The sequence below is a fragment of the Chiloscyllium punctatum genome, chromosome 28 (genome assembly GCF_047496795.1).
Source record: "Chiloscyllium punctatum isolate Juve2018m chromosome 28, sChiPun1.3, whole genome shotgun sequence".
Classification (NCBI taxonomy): domain Eukaryota; kingdom Metazoa; phylum Chordata; class Chondrichthyes; order Orectolobiformes; family Hemiscylliidae; genus Chiloscyllium; species Chiloscyllium punctatum.
In genome coordinates, this window is record NC_092766.1 from 38,591,095 (window position 1) to 38,610,461 (window position 19,367).

Genomic DNA, 19,367 nt, shown 5'->3' on the forward strand with positions numbered 1-19,367 from the left:
ATTCATTTTGTAAAAAATGTAAAGAATTTTTTTCTCTCAGTGAATGGCTAGAATTTTCTAGCACCAAAAATTGTGAAAGTTAAATGTGGAAGGGGAATGGATCTGGTTGGGTTCGTCATCAGAGGGTCAGCTTGGCTTGTTGGGCTGAAGGGCCTGTTTCCACACAGTAGGGAATTTATGATTCTGTCTCAAATTATTCTAAAAGAGGGCAGATAGATTTTTGAAATATTGAGCAGTTGAGGGCTATGCGGATCAAGCATAAAAGAGGTGTTGAGGTCTGGGTTGGCCCAGCCATGATCTGATAGAATGGGGGAACAAGCCGAAGGGAATGAATGCCCTACTCCTGTTCTGATTCCTTGAGGCTCCATTTCATGCTTTTTTTATCTCCAAAGAAGAGTGTGATACAATGTGCTGAAGATCTCAGATGTTGTGAAAATGGTGTGTTTATGTACTGGATCATTTGGCATTGGTTCATCAATCACAGCTGTACAGTCATGAGTAGGAAGGCAATTCCCTCCATGAATAAAGGAAATCTACTGCAGAGCTCACACAAAGGGATCCTTCCCCTCAGTGAACTCTCCCATCACATTATCCAACATATCAGCGAAAGCAGGACGCACAGTGCATGCTCGAGCCAACAAAGGGACCAGGGGTGATTGATGTCAGCACCGGACCAATGAAAGGACGGTGGGCGGAACTGGAGGACCAGGGGAGGTTGGTCCTCCAACCAATCAAAGTGAACTAGGCGCAGAACTAGACTAAACCACGTGGTTACCCTCGCGCGCAGCGGAGAGTCGCTGTAATGAATTTTCGGGAAGTTTTGGAGCGAAAGGATACGGTAAGGAAAGAAACAAATAAACAGAGGGAAACGGGAGAAAAACTGTATTGCTATGAGGGGAGAGGTTTTACAAGCATGTTGTGCACGTCGGAAAACACAAATTTGAACGTCCCAGTCCCGTGTTTGTAGTCAACGGGAAATTGCCTCAGCGCGGCTGCAGGCCTGAGTGAGCACCGCCATCTTTATTCGGGGCAACGATTCACTGGACACGTGCGCAGCCGCCATCTTTGTAGGGGGCAAGGTGCAGCCAGGCGCATGTGCAGCCTTTCTCTGGTACAGAGTCATTGGGCAGGATTTACACAGAGTACATTCAAACTCAGAGTAATGAATGTTTATTTCTGGATTTGTTTCGTCATTCATTTAAAGGACTTGCTATCGTAACTGAGTTTGCAGGTCATTCAAAATTGGAGGTATTGTGCATAGTGAAGAAGGTTACCTCAGGTTACAGTGAAATATTGATCAGATACGGATTAATTTTGATAAATGTGAGGTGCTGCATTTTGGAAAAGCAAGTCAAGGCAGGACTTATACACTAGGGGAAAGTGAAGACTGCAGATGCTGGAGATCAGAGCTCAAAAATGTGTTGCTGGAAAATCACAGCAGGTCAAGCAGCATCTAAAGATCAGGAGAATCGACATTGCGGGCATGAGCCCTTCTTCAGGATTGCTGAAGAAGGGCTCATGCCCGAAATGTCGATTATCCCGATCTTTGGATGCTGCCTGACCTGCTGTGCTTTTCCAGCAATACGTTTTTCAGCCCAGGACTTATACACTGAATGGAAAGGCCCTGGAGACGTTTGCAGAACAAAGAGACCTTGGACTGCAGGTTCATAGTCCTTCCAAGTCAAGTTGCAGGTAGATAGGATGATGAAGAAGGTGTTCAGTGTATTTTCCTTTATTGGCTAGAGCATTGAATATAGGATGTGGGATGTCATGTTGCTGTACAGGACATTAATTAGGCCACTTTTGGAATATTGTGTGCAATTCTGGCCTGCCTCCTATCAGAAGGGTGCTGTGAAACTTGAAAGGTTTCAAAAAAGACTTACAAGGATGTTGTTAGGGTTCGAGGATTTGAGCTACAGGATGAGGCATAAAAGGCTGGGGCTGTTTTCCCTGGAGTGCCATAGGCTGGGCGGTGATGTTATGGAGATTTATACAATCATGAGGAGCATGAACAGGGTAAATGAACAAGGTGTTTTCCCTGGAGTAGTGGTGTCCAAAAGTAGAGGACATTGCTTTAGGGTTAACGGGGCAAAAATTCAAAGGGGGCTAAAGGGCAACTCTTTCATGCAGTGGGTGGAATGAGCTGCCAGAGGAAGTGGTGGAGGCTAGTACAATTAAAACTTGTTGAAGGCATCTAAATAGACACATGATATGATTAGGAAGCGTTTACAGGGATATGGGCCAAGTGCTGGCAAATGGGAATAGACTAGGTTCGGATACCGGGTTGGCATGGATGAGTTAAACCGAAGGGTCTGTGTCGGTGCAACACGTCTCTATGACTGTGGGATCATAACAGCTTATACAGCTCTACTTCATCTCTGGGCTCCCTTATGAGCACTTTGCCAATATCTAGCTTGCTCAGTATCAAACAATGGGTGTATTTTTGGTCTGTTTAGTATTTTACGATTACTTTTACAGACATTTTTGTAAGTTAATTTTTCTCTGCCGCCCAGCCCCTGACGATGTGCTGCTTATTAATTTTCTTTCTGGAAAATCTTTGACACTCAAGAATTCTTTTTTCCAATAAGCAAGTGTATTTTCCTTCCATTTCGGACTATCAAATTCTGCACCATTTTCATTCCCTGTAATCTGTTTTGCACTCCCTGAAACATCAACTGTGTTTCTCCTTCCACAGATACCAGTGATTAATGCCAAAGCCCTGTTGCTTGTGGAGAGGGTGATGTTTGACTTTCTTGTACAGCTGCAGTTTGTGTGGTGAAGGTACTCCCACAATGTGATTAGGTAAGAGATATTACAGAGTATTCATTACAGCAACAGTGATGATTTGAAGATAATGTCCAAATCAAGAACAGTTTGTAGTTTTATCATCATGCTTATAATTTCACAAAAATATTATTGGGAACTTTAGACATAAGGTCAGAGACTGATGATATTAGGTCAGGTGACCAAAAGCATTGCCAAATAAGCAGGCTTTGAGGAATGTCTTAAAGGAGGAAAGCAGACCTGTGAGGTTTTGGCTGCGAATTTCAGAAAATGATGCTTTGGCAACTGTAAAAGCAGCCACACAGGTGAAGTAATGAATTAATAGATCATTGGGAGTCTCGAACAGTTTAGGTTGTCGAGGTCTTCACGGATGTGTGATGCGGCAAGCTAGGGATGATCACAATCAGGAATTAAATCAAGGGTCAGAATTTTAAATTGAGGGATGTGGGCCGGATGCTGGCAGGTGGGACGGAATTGGGTTGGAATATCTGGTTGGCATGGACGGGTTGGATTGAAGGGTCTGATTCCATTCTGTACATCTCTGTGGCTCTATGTTGTTGATTATGAATAGGAGCCTTGTGATGGATCAACAAGTTTTGGTACGAGGGAGTACTTGGGCAGCAGAGATTTAGTTTTTCTTAAGATTACAGGGAGATTGAATGTGGGAAGCTGGCCAGGAGTGTGTTTGGATACTGACGTCTGGAGATAATACAAGGTGGATGACAGTATATGAGCTGAGACAAGGGTAGAATCAGCTAGAAATAGTGATCTTGGAGTGGGACTGGGCTGTCACCCTCACCTCACCTCTGAGATTCAGCTGGTTGTCAGGTTGTGAATCAGGGCCGTAACACAATCGGGAGCTGAGTGACCCTGGTGGAGCCTAAAATGAGTTTCACTCAGCTGGCTATTGCTGTGCAGATGCTGCTTGATACCCCTGTTGATGACATCTTCCATCACTTTACTGCTGATCGAGTGTGGACTGACAGATGGAAATTGCTTGGGTTGCATTGCCCTGTGTTTTTGTGCTGAACATCCCTGGGCAAGGTTCCACATTGTCGCTAGATGCCAGGGCTGGAGCAGTCCTTAGCTTGGTGGGTGGCAAGTTCTGGAGCTCAAACCATCAGTATTATTGCCAGAATATTGGTAGGGCCCGTAGCCTTTGCACTACTTAACCATTTATTGATGTTATTTACACTGAATCAAACTGGCTTAAAACTCACATCTGTGATGTTGGAAATCACTGGAGAAGGCTGAGATGGATCATCCCACTTTGCACTTCTGGCTGAAGATTGCTGCAAATGCTGTCATCTTATCTGGTGCGTGGGCGTGTGAGACCCCTTCACCAGTAAGGGTGGGGATATCTGTGATGTTTCCTCCAGTGAGTTGTTTAATTGTCCATCACCGTTCACAACTGGGTGTGGCAGAACTGCAGAGCTCCGATCTGATCTATTGGTTGTGGGATCGTTTAGCTCTGTTGCTTGCTGCTGATGCTGTTTGACATGAAATAGCTTCAGGAAATGGTTTAAGTAGAATCCAAAGAGATCAAACAAATATATCACAGACAAAAGATTAACTGGACCAGAGAATAGGACCCCATAAAGATTAACGAGGCTGTCTATGGAACCACCAGGGGTGGGAAAGATATGGAAATATTTCACGTCATTTTTACTGGAGAAAGATATGGAAGCTCGAGAGTTTGGAGAAATAAACAGAGAGAACTTGTAAAGTATCCATGTTACAGTGGAGGTGTTACTGGATGTCTTGAATCGCATCAAGTTGAATAAAGCCCTGGGACCTGATCAGATGTATCCCGGAACTTTGTGGAAATCTAGGGAAGTGATTGTTGGGCCTCTCCTGAGGTATTTGTATCATTGATAGCGACAGATGAGGTGCCATTATTTTTAAAAGGTGGTAAGGAGAGGCCATTGAACAAGAGAATAGTGAGCCTGAAGTCAGTGGCAGGCAAGTTGTTGGAAAGGATTCTGAGGGACAGGATATCCATCTATTTGGAAAAGTAAGGAATAATCATTGACTGTTGTCAATGTGGCTTTGTACATGCACAATCGTGTCTCACTAACTTGACTGAATGTTTTGAAGTGACAAAGAAAATTGATTAAACCAGGCTGTGAACGTTGTTTATATCGACATTCGACAATGTTCCACAAAGCAGACTGGTTAGCAGGGTTACATAACATGGAATGAAGGGGAACAAGCCATTTGGGTACGAAACTGGCTTGATGGTAGGAGACAGAGGGTGATGATGGAGGTTTGCTTTGTGGACTGGAGGACTGTGAGCAGCAGTGTGCTACAAGGATCAATTATTGGGTCCTTATATAAATGACTTGGATGTGAATATATGAGATATGGTTAGCAGCTTTACACAAGACACCAAAATTGGAGATGTAGTGGACAGCGAAGAAGGTTAGTTCAGATTACAACAGGATCTTGATCAGATGGGCCAGTGGAGCAAGGAATGGCAGATAGAGTTCAATTGAGATAAATGTTAGCTGTTGGATTTTGGAAAGACAAATCAGGGTAGGACTGAAACACTAACTGGGAAGGTCCTGGGAAGTGTTGCTGAACAAAGAGACCTTGGAGTGCAGGTTCATAGTTCCTTGAAAGTAGAGTCACAGGTAGGTAAGGGAGTGAATGCAGCGTTTGTTATGCTCTCCGTCATGTTGTTGCTGTACAGGACATTGATTAAGGCTCTTCTGGAATTCTGTTTTCAGTTCCAATCTCCCTGTTCCAGGAATGATGTTGTAAAACTTGAAACATTTCAGAAAATGTTTGCAAGGACTTTGCCAGAGTTGGACAGTTTGAGGGCAGTGCATGTTTGGAGTGAGCTGCCAAGGGAAGGGGTGAAGGAGAGTACAATTACAACATTTAAAATACATTGATTAAGCCACTTCTCGAATTCTGTTTTCAGTTTGATTTTCCCTGTTCTGGGAAGGATGTTGTGAAACGTGAAAAGGTTCGGACAAGATTTACAAAAACGTTGCCAGGTTTGAAGGATTTGGGCTACAGAGAGAGGCCGAATAGGCTGGGGTTAATTTCCCTGGAGAGTCCAAGACTGAGAGGTGACTTCATGGAGATTTATAAAATCACGAGGGGCATGGATAAGGTGGGCAGCCAAGGTTCTCTTTCCTAAGGTTAGGTCGCTCCAAAACTAGAGCACATGGTTGAGAGGGCAAAGATTTAAAAGGAATCTAAGGGCAACGTTTTCAAGCTGAGTGTGGTGTGTGTATGGAATGTGCTGCTAGATGAAGTAGTGGAGACTGATAAAATCACAACATTTAAAAGGCATCCGATTGGGTACGTGAACAGGAAGGGTTGTGATGGATGCAGGCCAACAGCTGGCAAATGGGACTCCAGTAGTTTAGGATTCCTAGTTGGCATGGATGAATTGGACCGAAGATCTGTTTCTGTGCTGTATATGTCTATGACGTTAATAAACTAAGATGCGTTCCTCTTTTGTGGAGAGCAAGCTGCAGCACAGATAATATCCTTGGAGCTGAGAAGGTGAAGCAGTGATTTTGACCAGGTGCAGATTTGGTTCCAAGGTCTTGAATTTGCGGAGAGAGGTATTGTTAATACTGTCACAACTTTTCGTAACTACTTTCAAGTAATTGGCAAATAATACAAAACGAAAATGTGAACATTATTGTACTCAGTAAGTTCTGAGCATCTGGAACATTCTGAACGACACAGATTCAGCAGGTATTCTGAAATAGACTTGGAATTTTAATTTTTAAGGAAAGATTTGGGGGGCTGTGGGCAAATAGAACATAGAACATAGAACATAGAACAATACAGCACAGAACAGGCCCTTCGGCCCACGATGTTGTGCCGAACTTCTATCCTAGATTAAGCACCCATCCATGTACCTATCCAAATGCCGCTTAAAGATCGCCAATGAATCTGACTCTACCACTCCCACGGGCAGCGTATTCCATGCCCCCACCACTCTCTGGGTAAAGAACCCACCCGTGACATCTCCCCTATACCTTGCACCCTTCACCTTAAATTTATGTCCCCTTGTAACACTCTGTTGTACCCTGGGAAAAAGTTTCTGACTGTCTACTCTATCTATTCCTCTGATCATCTTATAAACCTCTATCAAGTCACCCCTCATCCTTCGCCGTTCCAATGAGAAAAGGCCGAGAACTCTCAACCTATCCTCGTACGACCTACTCTCCATTCCAGGCAACATCCTGGTAAATCTTCTCTGCACCCTCTCCAAAGCTTCCACATCTTTCCTAAAGTGAGGCGACCAGAACTGCACACAGTACTCCAAGTGTGGCCTAACCAAAGTCCTGTACAGCTGCAACATCACTTCACAACTCTTGAATTCAATCCATCTGCTAATGAACGATAACACTCCATAGGCCTTCTTACAAACTCTATCCACCTGAGTGGCAACTTTCAAAGATCTATGAACATAGACCCCAAGATCCCTCTGTTCCTCCACCTGACCAAGAACCCTACCATTAACCCTGTATTCCGCATTCTTATTTGTTCTTCCAAAATGGACAACCTCACACTTGGCAGGGTTGAACTCCATCTGCCACTCCTCAGCCCAGCTCTGCATCATATCTAAGTCCCTCTGCAGCCGGCAACAGCCCTCCTCACTGTCCACAACTCCACCTATCTTTGTATCATCTGCAAATTTACTGACCCACCCTTCGACTCCCTCATATAAGTCATTAATAAAAATTACAAACAGCAGAGGACACAGAATTGATCCCTGCGGAACTCCACTTGTAACCGGGCTCCAGGCTGAATATTTACCATCTACCACCACTCTCTGACTTCGACCGGTTAGCCAGTTTTCTATCCAATTGGCCAAATTTCCCTCTATCCCATGCCTCCTGACTTTCCGCTTAAGCCTACAATGGGGAACCTTATCAAATGCCTTACTAAAATCCATGTACACTACATCCACTGCTCTACCCTCATCCACATGCTTGGTCACCTCCTCGAAGAATTCAATAAGACTTGTAAGGCAAGACCTACCCTTCACAAATCCGTGCTGGCTGTCCCTAATCAAGCAGTGTCTTTCCAGATACTCATAAATCCTATCCCTCAGTACCCTTTCCATTACTTTGCCTACCACTGAAGTAAGACTAACTGGCCTGTAATTCCCGGGGTTATCCCTATTCCCTTTTTTGAACTGCGGCACAACATTCGCTAATCTCCAGTCCCCTGGTACCACCCCAGTTGCCAGTGAAGACGAGAAGATCATTGCCAACGGTACTGCAATTTCCTCTCTTGCTTCCCACATAATCCTAGGATATATCCCGTCAGGCCCGGGGGACTTGTCTATCCTCAAGTTGTTCAAAATGTCCAACACATCTTCCTTCCTAACAGGTATCTCTTCTAGCTTATCAGTCCATTTCACACTCTCCTCTTCAACAATACGGTCCCTCTCGTTCGTAAATACTGAAGAGAAGTACTTGTTCAAGACCTCTCCTATCTCTTCCGACTCAATACACAGTCTCCCACCATTGTCCTTGATCGGACCTACCCTCGTTCTCGTCATTCTCAGGTTTCTCACATACGCATAGAATGCCTTGGGGTTATCCTTGATCCTATCCGCCAGGGATTTTTCATGCCCTCTCTTAGCTCTCCTAATCCCTTTCTTCAGGTCCCGTCTGGCTATCCTGTATCCCTCCACTGCTCTTTCTGAACCTTGTTTCCTCAACCTTATGTAAGCCTCCTTCTTCCTCTTTACTAGACATTCAACCTCCCTCGTCAACCAAGGCTCCCTCACACGACCATTTCTTTCCTGCCTGATCGGTACATACATATCAAGGACACGTCGTATCTGCTCCTTGAAAAAGTTCCACATTTCCACCACATCCTTCCCTGACAGCCTATGCTCCCAACGTATGCTCCTCAAATCCTGTCTTACAGCATCGTAATTTCCCTTCCCCCAATTGTAAAAACTTCCTTGTTGTGCGCACCTATCTCTCTCCATAACCAAGGTGAAAGTCACAGAATTGTGGTCACCATCACCAAAATGTTCACCCACTAACAAGCCCACCACTTGTCCCGGTTCATTACCGAGTACCAAATCCAATATGGCCTCCCCTCTGGTTGGACAATCTACATACTGCGTTAGAAAAGCTTCCTGGACACACTGCACAAACACCGCCCCATCCAATCTACTTGATCTAAAGAGCTTCCAATCAATATTTGGGAAGTTGAAGTCGCCCATGACTACGACCCTGTGGCTTCTGCACCTTTCCAAAATCTGTTTCCCAATCTGTTTCTCCACATCTCTGCTGCTATTGGGGGGCCTATAATAAACACCCAACAAGGTGACTGCACCTTTCCTATTTCTGACTTCAGCCCATACTACCTCCAGAGGCAGATCCCCCTCAAACTGCCTTTCTGCAGCCGTTATACCATTTCTAATTAGCAATGCCACCCCCCCTCCTTTTTTACCACCCTCCCTAATCTTACTGAAACATCTGTAACCAGGAACCTCCAACAGCCATTCCTGTCCCTCATCTATCCATGTTTCCGTGATGGCCACAACATCGTAGTCCCAGGTACCGATCCACGCCTTAAGTTCACCCACCTTATTTCTGATACTCCTTGCATTGAAGTATACGCACTTGAGCCCATCTCTGTGTCTGCAAGTAGTCCCTGTCAGTGCTACCTTCTCCACAGCCTCCCTACAGTCTTGGACATCCTGACACACAGCTAGCTTACTTGCTGGACTACAAGTCCGGATCCCATTCCCCTGCCAAATTAGTTTAAACCCCCCCGAAGAGTGCTAGCAAACCTACCCCCCAGGATATTGGTGCCCTTCTGGTTCAGGTGCAACCCGTCCTGTTTATACAGGTCCCACCTTCCCCAGAATGCAGTCCAATTGTCCAAATATCTGAAGCCCTCCCTCCTACACCATCCTTGCAGCCACGTGTTCAACTGCACTCTCTCCCTGTTCTTTGCCTCTCTGTCACGTGGTATTGGGGCAGATGTGTAGCATCTCCAGAGGGAGAGAGTACAGCCCCAATGGGCTGAATAGCCCCCAGGCCCTGTGCTCTGTGATACTGCCCCATTTACTGTGAATGATGAAGCACATCCCAGGGCAGAGAGAGGGATTAGCCCTCCGCTCTCATCACAATGGGGCCCGGCTGATTGACGGCAGCTCCAGACCAATGGGAGGAGAGTCTGTATGGTCCTGCAGCCAATGGGAGTGAATGAGGGGTGTGGCCAGCAAGACAACACCTGTCCATGAGCTGTGCAGGTGCAGTGTCACTGTTTGAGGTTGGGAGAGACAGCAGAGACTGGGACAGAGGCTGTGGGACCATAATTACAAACTCCTGGTAAATTAAAACCTTAAGAACTGTGGAAGATGTAAATCAGAAACAACAACCAGGAGGTTCTGGAAAAGCTCAGCAGGTCTGGCAGTTTCTGTGATGAAATGTCAGAGTTAAAGTTTCAGACCCAGTGTCCCTTCCTCAGAACTGATACTGAGAGAAAAAATGTTGGTTTATATGCAGAAGGTAGGGTGTAGGGGAGGGTGTAAGGAGTAAAGGATAGGTGGGGATAGAGCGAGAAGAAGGGTTGGATAAAGGAGTGGATAACGTTCTGGCTGGGGGAGGGCTACTAGCTATTAATGGAAACTGTTAGTGGCTAACCATAGGTAATGTGTAATGACAGGCTGTGAGAACAAGGACTGGGGTGTGGGGTTGGGGGGGCTAGGACATGGGGTTGTTAAACTATGGTGAGCCACTAACTGTCTCCGTTGTAAGCTGTTCTCCACAGACATCACTCCATGATTGGAGCTGCAGAGGACAGAGTTGCAGATGGGTGGCACGGTGGCATAGTGGTTAGCCCTGCTGCCTCACAGTGCCAGAGACCCGGGTTCAATTCCTGACTCAGGCAACTGTCTGTGTGGAGTTTGCACATTCTGCCAGTGTCTGCGTGGGTTACCTCCGGGTGCTCCGGTTTCCTCCACAGTCCAAAAATGTACAGGTGAGGTGAATTGGCCATGCTAAATTGCCCGTAGTGTTAGATGTAGGGGAATGGGTCTGGGTGAGTTGCTCTTTAGATGGTTTGTCTGATCTAAAAACCTCTTAAATGACCTTCCCAACCCCCTCTGTACTCCTCAAAGATGTATCTTAAAGTTGTTCTCTTTAATCAATATTTCCAGCATTCGTGAAGCACTTTAGGAGAATTGTCAGTGTGAAAGGCTCCATACAATGAAGGTCGTTGTTGTTAATGTCCGACATGAGGAGAAACAGGAATTAACACTCTCATACCTGATGAACAGCAGCAAAAGCAGGAAGCACTGAGCATGCTCCAGCCCACAAAGGGCCTCTGGTGATTGATCTCAGTGCAGGACCAATAAGAGGATGGGAACGGGGCTGGAAGGCAAGGTAGTGCCGGTTGGTCTGAGTGAATGAGAGGCGTGGCTCCACTCAACCACGTGATAAGCTTCTGGATTCGTGGTGCTGGAAGAGCACAGCAGTTCAGGCAGCATCCAAGGAGCAGCGAAATCGGCGTTTCGGGCAAAAGCCCTTCATCAGGAATAAAGTGATACCACGTGATAACCTTCACTGGCAGCACTGTGATGTTGTGACCAAGGCATTAGAAATGTGTGAAGGTGCAGGGCATGGTTAAGGAAAGACATATTGACCAGGAAGAGAAGGAAATTTTAATGGAACGGGCTGAGACGTTTTACAGAACTTAGTGCACATCGGAAAACAAGAGTCCCATTGCCTGTGGAGAGGGTGATGTTTGACTACCTTGTACAGCTGCAGTTGGTGTGGTGAAGGTGCTCCCACAATGTTCTTGGGTAAGAGATGTTACAGATTATTCACTCAGCGACAGTGAAGAGTTGACAATGTGTGTGCAAATTAACAACAGTTTGTATTTTTATCATTTTTATAATTTCACAGAAATTGAGAATTTCTGACATAAGGCCACAGATGGGGATATTAGGTCAGGTGATCAAAAGTATTGCCAAATAAGCAGGTTTTCAGGAATACCTTAAAGGAGGAAAGCAAGTCTGAGAGGGTCAGGGTGCGAATTCCAGACTGTGTTGCCTTGGCAACTGTCAAAACAGCCAGACCGGTGAAGCAATGAATAAACACATCTTTGGGAGTCTGAAAGAAAATGAGTTGTCGAGGTCTCTCAGGTTGTGTGGTGCAGGGAGACAGGGATGTTCACAGCCAGGAATTACATCAAGCGAGAGAATTTTAAATTGTTGCTTGTAAATAGGAGCCTTTTGATGGATCAACAAGTTTTGGTACAAGTGAGCACTTGGGCAGTAGGGTTTTAGATATTCTTGAGCTTATATGTAAGTTGAATGTGGGAGGCTGGCCAGGTCTGTGTTTAGATAACGAAGCCTGGAGATAACACAGGGATGGACAAATATTTCAGTAAATGAGCTGAGACTAGGGTGGAGTTGGGTGATGTCACTGATGTAGAAATAGCAGTTTTGGAGTCACTCCCCCTCACCCATTCACAAATATTGTTCCCTGTCCTGTCTGTCCTTTCTGGTTACGTCCTTCTCTCCAATTCTGCTAAGAACTAATATTTGACCTCAAGGTTGTTGGAAAATCCTGCTCCATCTCCATACTCCCTTTCCTTTCTGGATTCCTCATATGTGGTGTCCATCCAGGATCTATCTTTGTCCCCTCCTGTATCTCACCTACATACTGCCAGGATGTGACATCGTATTGGTTTCACATGTACACTGACAATGCCCAGCTCTCTCTCCCTATCATCCCTCTCTATTGCTCCACTGTTACTCATTCATAAAACTGGTTACCACTCGATTGGCTGCAATTTCCTCCAATGAAACACTGCAATGGTTAAACCCATTGCCTTCAGTTGCTATTACAAATTCCCTTCCCTTACTGCTGAGCCCCTCCCTCTCACTGGGAAATGCCTGAGGCAGACCTACACTCTTCATAATATTACTCTCATATTCTGACCCCAAGGTGATCTTCTGATCAGACATTGACACAATCGCAAACACCAGGAACTCCAATCTCTAAAATGTTGCTTTTCTCCACCTCACCCCAGCTCCATTGCTATTGAAACCCCTTACCCATGTCTGTGTTGCATTAAAGTTGACAAATCTAAAACAGAACCCTTGATTCTGCAAATGACCCAGAGTCTGGTTCCAGGTTCCCTCATGATGGGACACATCCTCTCAGTATTTACCCTTTTATATCCCTTAATAAGCCAATGTGTTTCAATAAGATCCCCTCTCATTCTCCCCCAAATCCAGTGAGTCGAGTCCCAACTTCTTCAGCCTTTTCTTAAAAGAGAGTCCCTGCAAACCAGGGATCATCCCTGTCAATCTTCTCTAAATGCCTCCGATGAAGTGATGTCTTTCCTTATATAAAGGGTCCAAAACGTCTCTCATTATTCCATATGTAGTCTCACTCGCACTTTATAAAGTTGCTCTCAGGTATATACTCCAAACTCTTACACTGCAAAATCCCTTCAAACAAGGAACAACGTTTCATCTCCCTTCCTGATGACCTGTTGTAACTGTGTGCTGGCTTTCTGTGTTTCCTGCACGATTACCTCCTGGTCTCTTTTGTGTTGCAGTTTTCTACAGTTTCTACCATTTAAATAGTCCATTGTTCTTTTATTAACTCCTCCAAAATGAACAACTTCACATTATCCCAAGTTATGCTCCATTTGCCAACTTGGTGTCCACGTCTCCAACGAATCCCTCTCTGTAAACAGTTTATAATCCTTTTGGAAGTAAACTGGTCTGAATTTTCTCGGAGATTCCCCCCTCATTCTTCTCAACCTTTCCAGGGAGCACCGGGCAGTGTGAAGCATGCTGAGTTGCTGTCTTTTCAGAGAGACTCTTTGGAATGATTGGGAGGATCTTGCTGCACATTGGTCAGAACTTGCCCATCAAGCTGCATGAGCCTTTCACACCCCATGTTTTATTGATGAGGCACAGCAGCAGCACGGAAGGAAAGAAAAGGAAGAAAATCCTGCTGTCCGCATCTCACTGACTCTTGGAACATTCTCTTCCATGTGTCAAAGATCTGCCCTGTTCAGTCACATGAAGTCCCAAGGTGGAAACTCATAGAAACCCACACAGATTTCCCCCTGAACTGACTGCTGGTCTCCACAAGGGGTGATGTGTACAGTCATCCTGGACCAGGAGGAGGGGATGGTGTGAGTTTCTAACCTGACCTGACAGTGACAGATTTTATAAACTTGTATTACAGGATACTACAGGTGGATATTCAGATAGGAATCTCAGTAATTGTAACGCCAAACTCTGATTGAATTACTCCATTCATCAGGACCTGGATATTTGCACTGTGTGTGAGTATTTTGTTCCAGCTCAATTCCATTTTCTGCATAAAAATTCTCCTTTGAATCAAACCACCCTGTCAATCGATCTCCCCGAAATCTTCAATATGTGTCCAGTAATCCATTTACGATGAATTGATGAGTGTAAGGTTTAACATCCTGATGTATATGTTTTGTAAGCACTTGTCTCTCAGCTCCCCTCAATTTCCTTTGCTACAAGGAGAACAATCTCAGTTTTCCCAAACCCCTGATTCCCCAGTGTTTGTTTGCTCTCTGTAAGGCACACATCAGGATCGTGTTGGAACATTCTCCACTTGCCTGCATCAGTGCAGCCCTCAACAGTATTAAAGAAAGCGAACATCCTCCAGGACAAAGCACTGTGCCTGAGTGGTGTCCCATCCACCACCTTCAGCATTCCCTCTCTCCACCCCCGATGCACAGTGGCATCACTGTCTAAAAGGTAAAGTCAGTATTGTCCTACCAGACCATAGGGCTGCTCTCTTATTAGGGTGAGATGTCTGGTGGTGGTTTAACCTGAAGGTTACCACAGCCCAAGCAAGGGGAGAGGTTGAGAATGAGAGTCCATCTATTATAGATGGATATTCTTGATATGTATGAACAACACCCATGTCCCTGCAACTAAAATCCCCCATTCCTTGAACCATCCTGGTAACTCTCCTGTGCCCCCTCTCAGGGACCCTGCCATCCTTTCCAATTTGTGGGCGATCTCTGGTTTGCACAGACCCAGCTACTCTGTGTTCCTGTGGGTGATGTCATCATTGAGCAACAGTTGCACTCAACCTCACTGTCTGTGAGGGTGGGAGACACAAATCCCCAAAACATTTGAGATGTATTTAGTGTGCACTTGCTATGCCATGATAGATGACACTTTTCCACAAGTACTGGAAAATAGATGAGGATAGTTCGGTGGTAGTTTTCTTTCTCACAGACTCGATGGACCACCAGAGCGTTTTTCTGTTCTGTTTACCGCTGAGATGTTTATTATAAGAATATGACAGGCTCCATTGGACATCAGGTCAGAAAAGGTAACACTAGAATAGATGACATGTGATTGGTCGATTTTCTTGGGAGGAAAGTGAGACGCAGAGGTTTAAGAGGAAATTCAGAAGCTCAGCGCAGGAATTGTAAAGGGCCATTATCAAGTGAGAAATAAACATTGGGCATCCTGAAAGGACATATAGCAGAGCTTTGAGAGACTGGAGGGGATTAGACATGGGGAGGATAATGAAGCTGGAGGAGATGCAAGTTGGAAAGGATTGTGAGGATGGAGGATGTTACAGAGATAGAGATATTTTGTGATAGAGGTTTTTGGATATTGAGGCTGGAGTGGAATTATAGAGATGAGGAGGATTTGTAAGGCTGGAGGAGGTGACACTGATAGGGAGAGTTCCAAACATAGAGGAATTTACAGAGATAACGAGTCATAAAGTTACACAGCATCGACACAGACCCTGTGGTCCAACCAGTCCGTGTCGACCATAAATTCGAACTGAACTAATCGCATCTGCCTCCACTTGGTCCAAGTCCATCCGAGCATTCCCTATTGATATACGGGTCCAAATGTTTTTTTTTCCTATTAGAATCCCATTCCCCTACCCTTCTGCTCTATATTTACACCTGACTAATTCACTCAACCCAATCATCCCTGAACACGATGGGCAATTGAGCACGGCCAGTTCACCTACCCTGTACATCTGTGGATTGTGGGAGGAAACGGGAGCACCTGGAGGAACCCACGCTGTCATGGGGAAGAATATGCAAACTCCACATGGACAGTCACCCAATACAGGAATTGAGCCTGTGTCCCTGGCGCTGAGAGGTAGCAGTGCTAACCGTTGAGCTACTGTGCCACCCTGAAATTGTAATTGCATTCACATCTACCATGTCCTCTGCAAGTTTATTCCACATGTGAACCACTCTCTGTGCAGAAACAAAAAATAAAATCCGGAACTTCTTTTTAAAGCCTTACTTTTTAACGTGAGAAACGTATGTCCCCAATCTTGAATCGCGCCCCCTCCTGGAAAGGGCACCTGCTGTTCACATTACCGAAACTCTTCAAGATTTTATAAACCTGTAATAAGGTCACCCCTCAGCCTCCTGTGCTCCAGTGAAAAAGGACCCAGCCTATCCAGACTCTGCTTATAACTCAAACCATCCATTCCCATCACCATCCTGGTAAATCTATTCTGAACCTGCTCCAATTTCATAACATCCTTCCTATAACAGCACAACCAGAACTAGACACAGTATTCCAGAAGAGGCCTCCCCAACATCCTGTACAACCTCAACATAACGTCCTAACTCCTATATTCAAAGATCTGAGCAATGAAGGCAAATGTGCTAAACCGCTTCTGAACCACCCCGTCTGCATGTGACACATAGTTCAAAGACCTGAACCCCTCGGTCTCTTTGTTCCATATCACTATCCGAGGCCCAACTTTTAATCAGTGTAAGTCCAGCCTTCGTTTGTTTTATCAAGATGTAATATTTCGCATTTATTCCAATCCAAAAATCACAAACATCCTTTGAGTATAAAGGCAAGTGGAATATACTTAAGAGTTAAATCAGTAAGGCAAAAAGGGGACAGGAGACCGCTTTGGCGAATAGGGAAATGGTTTTTAGAAATACATTAAGAGCAAATGGGTCACTAGAGAGAGAATAGGCCACCTCAAAGATCAGCAAGGCATCCTATGTGTGAAGATGCAGGAGATGGGGTTTTGGGGGGATACTAAACGTGTGGCATCAGTGTTTAATGTGGAGAAGGACAGATTTGTGGAGGTTGTCAAGATTAGAGATCGTGAGGGTGATGAGACAGGAGGAGATTGGAGGATGTTACAGAGATTGAGATGTTTGTGATACCAGAGATAGCGATGGTTCTGAGGCTAGAGAGGATTTCTCGAGATAAGGAAGAGTTTAGCCTGGATGAGGTGACAGTGATCTGGGGAGTTGTGAGCATGGAGGAATTCACAAAGATAGTGAGAGTTAAAGTCATAAAGTGATACAGAACAGAGACAGACCCTGTGGTTAAACCATTCCGTGTCGACCATAATTCCCAACTCATCTAATCGCCCCTCCCTCCGCTTGGTCCACATTCATCCAAACATTTCCTATTTATGTACTTGTCTAAATGTCTTTGAAACATTGTAATTGTATTCACAGCTGCCTCTTTTTCTGGGAGTTCACTTCACACATGTAAAAGTAAAAACAAATCCCCAATTTACTTTTTAAACCTTTCTCATCTATTTTCAAATTGTATGCACTCAGGTCTTGAATTCCTCCCCCCCCCCCCCCCCCCCCACCCCACCCCCGGCCATTCACCGTGTCTACACGCTTCATGGTTTTATAAACCTCTAAGTTCATCCATCAACCTCCTACGCTCTAGTGAAAAAGCATCCCAGCCTATCCAGTTTCTCCTTGTGACACAATCCCTCCATTCATGGCAACATCCCGGTTAGTCTCTTCTGAATCCGCTCCAATTTAATAATATCCTTCCTATAACAGCACAACCAGAACTGGACACAGTATTCCAGAAGAGGCCTCCCCAACATCCTGTACAGCCTCAACCTAAATTCCCAACTCCGGTACTCAGTGGTCTGAGCAATGAAGGTAAGTGTGCTAACCACCTTCTTCTACAAGTTCCACTCCTGACTCTGATGGACAGTAACTGCAGAATCAGAGTCCTGCAGTGATGTGTGAACTCTACACCACACGGAGCAGGGGGATGACCACTTCCCTGTGTGCACTCACTGGTGTCTCAGTCGTGTTGAGTCTCAGCAAATCCCTTGTCACACAGAGAGGGAAACAGCTCCTACCCAGTGTGAACCCGCTGGTGTCTCAGGGAGTCAGGATGACTCACTGAATCCCCTCTCACACCCTGACCATCTGAATGGCCTCTCCCCTGTGTGGGCTCACTGGGGTCTCAGGGAGTCAGGATGAATCACTGAATCCCCTCTCACACCCTGACCATCTGAATGGCCTCTCCCCTGTGTGGGCTCACTGGGGTCTCAGCAGGTGGTGCATTTGAGTGAATCTCTCCCCAAATTGGGAGCAAGTGAATGGTCATTCTCCAGATTGAGCTCGCTGGTGTTTCAGCAGATCAGAGGACTGAGTGAATCCTTTCCCACACATGGAGCAGGTGAAGGATCTAAATCCATTGTGCCCGCTCTGGTGCCTCAGCAGATTGTAAGATCGAGTAAATCCCTTCCCATACTTGAGGCAGGTGAACAGACTCTCCCCAGTGTGACTGTGTCAGTGAGTGTCCCACTGGGAGGGGTAAGTAAATTTCTTCACATTTACACAGCTTCGCCCTGGTCCCGTTACATTGGTGTCTTCCCAGATCACATGACTGGTTAAATATTCGACCAGCTGCCTAACATAGGAATGATTTCTCTGAGCTAGGAATGCTGCTTTCCCCTTTTATATTACTGATAAGGATCAGGACCTACAGAATTGGACGACTCTGCAGTCGATGTGATGTTAAAGCTGAGTTTTCTATCTGTGAACTCTCTCTCTGTGAAACAAGTTTTTCCCTATCATTACTACAACTGCCAACACCAGCTCTCCCTTAAGCTCTCCTGAATTTCTAAATTTGGACTAATGCAAAGAACTCAGAAATGTGCTTTTCTCTCACTTGTTTCTGAAAGTAAATTGGAGCCATTTTGAATAAATTTATACACGTTACCAGCAGAACTCATGCCTACTCTGTCATTTACGATTTGAAAGCCAGGGGAAATTTGTTACCATCTTCGATGGCCGTTATAATGCTCTGCCCACTTCTCTGGAGCCAGGATAAGTCAATTCTAACAATTACCAATAGATTGTATCTGAACAGAATGTCCCCACAACAGTAGGCACTCTGATACTCAGTGCCCATCATTTAAGTTCTTTTTCTTAAAGCCCCTCATGTGTCTGGCAATCTGGCAATACTATTGAAGATATTTTATACAGTAACCTTTCAGTCTCAATTGTCGGTTCCAGTCCTTGAAGCAGCCAGTAACACACCATAGTGACTTGAATTCTAACAGCAGCATTGCCTTGGCAGAAGAGATTGAGGAGAATGAAGCTGTCTTCTCTGGACTATCTAAACATGGAACACTTCAAATGAACAAAAATCTGAAAGAGATCAATCTGGTAGACACAGCAAGGATGTGTGCCCTGGCTGGTGTGTCTGGAATGAAATAAGCACTAACTGTGGTATCTTTACCCAGCATCCCCTTTAGCTGCATAAATGTTTAAGATTTATTTGCTGCTCTAAT

At 45.1% G+C, this 19,367-nt stretch overlaps 1 long non-coding RNA gene across 1 annotated transcript; it reads left to right on the forward strand.

Annotated features, from left to right (window-relative positions):
- Positions 1-763: 763 nt before the first annotated feature.
- LOC140453847 (uncharacterized) lies at positions 764-17,952 on the forward strand. Its single transcript, XR_011952504.1, has 4 exons — positions 764-838; positions 2,696-2,802; positions 14,004-14,103; positions 17,614-17,952. It is a non-coding gene; the product is annotated as an uncharacterized lncRNA (long non-coding RNA).
- The last annotated feature ends 1,415 nt before the right edge of the window (positions 17,953-19,367 follow it).